General features: G+C 52.2%; 1 pseudogene across 1 annotated transcript; it reads left to right on the top strand.

The window, feature by feature from the left end:
• The first annotated feature begins 354 nt into the window (after nucleotides 1-354).
• On the top strand, nucleotides 355-1,717 carry LOC139364232 (keratin, type I cytoskeletal 19 pseudogene; annotated as a pseudogene). Its single transcript, XR_011625683.1, has one exon. The product of XR_011625683.1 is annotated as a keratin, type I cytoskeletal 19 pseudogene (transcript).
• Nucleotides 1,718-2,410: the final 693 nt, after the last annotated feature.

Raw genomic sequence — 2,410 nt, 5'->3', positions numbered from 1 at the left:
CCAGTACTTTGGGAGGCCGAGATGGGCAGATCACGAGGTCAGGAGATCGAGACCATCCTGGCTAACACGGTGAAACTCTGTCTCTACTATAACATACAAAAAACTAGCTGGGCGTGGTGGCAGGCACCTGTAGTCCCAGCTACTCAGGAAGCTGAGGCAGGAGAATGGCATAAACCCGAGAGGCAGAGCTTGCAGTGAGCTGAGATCCTGCCACTGCACTCCAGCCTGGGCGACAGAGCGATACTCAGTCTCAAAAAAAAAAAAAAAAAAAAGGAGAATGAAGGAAAAAATCCATTAACTTCTGATCAGACACAGAAAATAACGTTTTAAAAATTCAAGATTTCATAATAAAAACTCTAAAAAGGAGGAATGCGGCTCCTTCCGCGAATCGCAGCCTCTGGGACCAGGGTCGCTCCGTCCATGACTTCCTACAGCTATCTCCAGTGGTCGGCTATGTCGTTCGGAGGCCTGGGCGGCGGCTCCGTGCGTTTTGGGCCGGGGGTCGCCTTTCGCGCGCCCAGCAAGCATGGGGGCTCCGGCGGCCGCTGTGTGTCCGTGTCCTCTGCCCGCTTCGTGTCTTCATCCTCCTCTGGTGGCTACGGCGGCATCCTGGCCGCGTCCGACGGGCTGCTGGCGGGCAACCAGAGGCTCACCATGCAGAATCTCAACGACCGCCCGGCCTCCTACCTGGACAAGGTGCGCGCCCTGGAGGCGGCCAACGGCGAGCTGGAGGTGAAAATCCACGACTGGTACCAGAAGCAGGGGCCCGGGCCCTCCCGCGACTACAGCCACTACTACACCACCATCCAGGACCTGCGGGACAACATTCTTGGTGCCACCATTGAGAACTCCAGGATTGTCCTGCAGATCGACAATGCCCGTCTGGCTGCAGATGACTTCCGAACCAAGTTTGAGACGGAGCAGGCTCTGCGTATGAGCGTGGAGGTCGACATCAACGGCCTGCGCAGGGTGCTGGAGGAGCTGACCCTGGCCAGGACTGACCTGGAGATGCAGATCGAGGGCCTGAAGGAAGAGCTGGCCTACCTGAAGAAGAACCATGAGGAGGAAATCAGTGTGCTGAGGGGCCTAGTGGGAGGCCAGGTCAGTGTGGAGGTGGATTCAGCTCCAGGCACTGATCTCGCCAAGATCCTGAATGACATGCGAAGCCAATATCAAGTCATGGCCGAGCAGAAGCGGAAGGATGCTGAAGCCTGGTTCACCAGCCGGACTGAAGAATCCAACCGGGAGCTGTCTGGCCACACGGAGCAGCTCCAGATAAGCAGGTCCGAGGTCACTGACCTGCGGCGCACCCTCCAGGGTCTTGAGATTGAGCTGCAGTCCCAGCTGAGCATGAAAGCTGCTTTGGAAGACACACTGGCAGAAACCGAGGCGCGCTTTGGAGCCCAGCTGGCGCATATCAGGGACTGATCAGTGGTGTTGAAGCCCAGCTAGGCGATGTGCGAGCTGATAGTGAGCGGCAGAATCAGGAGTACCAGCGGCTGATGGACATCAAGTCGCGGCTGGAGCAGGAGATTGCCACCTACCGCAGCCCACTCGAGGGCCAGGAAGATCACTACAACAACCTGTCTGCCTCCAAGGTCCTCTGAGGCAGCAGGCTCTGGGGGCTTCTGCTGTCCTTCGGAGGGTGTCTCCTGGGTAAGGGGATGGGAAGGAAGGGACCCTTACCCCTGGCTCTTCCCCTGACCTTCCAATAAAATTTTATGGGGGGGGGGGTAAAGGAGGAATGCAAGACTATAACCTGTACATAATAAAAGTCATTATTTAAAGCCACACTTTTATCATACTTAGGCACTAAAAGTTAAAACATTTTGCTATAGTATTTGTAAAAATGCCAGAATAAACTTGATGACATTTTACTGCCAGATTTCACAATAATCACAAAAGCAGAGTAATAACAACAGGATAGTGTTGGCCTAAATGTGTAGAATGAGCTGAAAAATAAACTGATATATTGACGGCAAACTGATTTTCATCATGAGAACCAACAATACACAGTGGATAAACCAAAGTCTCTCCCTAAGAGGGTGTTAGAAAAACTGAATCTACACATGCAAAGAATTGAGAATTTTAGGTGAGAATAAACACAAAAATCCCTCTGAATGGGCTAAATATTTCAATATATGGCTTGCAATTGCAAAATTTCCACCAACCAAAACATAATATTAACTGTCCGGAGCTGCACGCCCCGGCCATAGCGAATAATAATTAAGGATTAAACGCCTGAGCTGTGTTCATTTCCACCCCACACCTTCTCCCTATCTTTGCCTTTTTTCCCCTGTACTAATACCTCATTAAAGATGGCGCTCTTCCTGCTGCTTCTTCACTCACTTTTCCCGCGCCCGCGAAAATTGTTCCTTAATAGCGCAAGCGCAACATGACGTCCGACTGG

The sequence above is a fragment of the Macaca nemestrina genome, chromosome 1 (genome assembly GCF_043159975.1).
Source record: "Macaca nemestrina isolate mMacNem1 chromosome 1, mMacNem.hap1, whole genome shotgun sequence".
Classification (NCBI taxonomy): domain Eukaryota; kingdom Metazoa; phylum Chordata; class Mammalia; order Primates; family Cercopithecidae; genus Macaca; species Macaca nemestrina.
The sequence above is the reverse complement of the archived record's forward strand: the minus strand, read 5'-3'. Positions and strand labels throughout refer to the sequence as shown.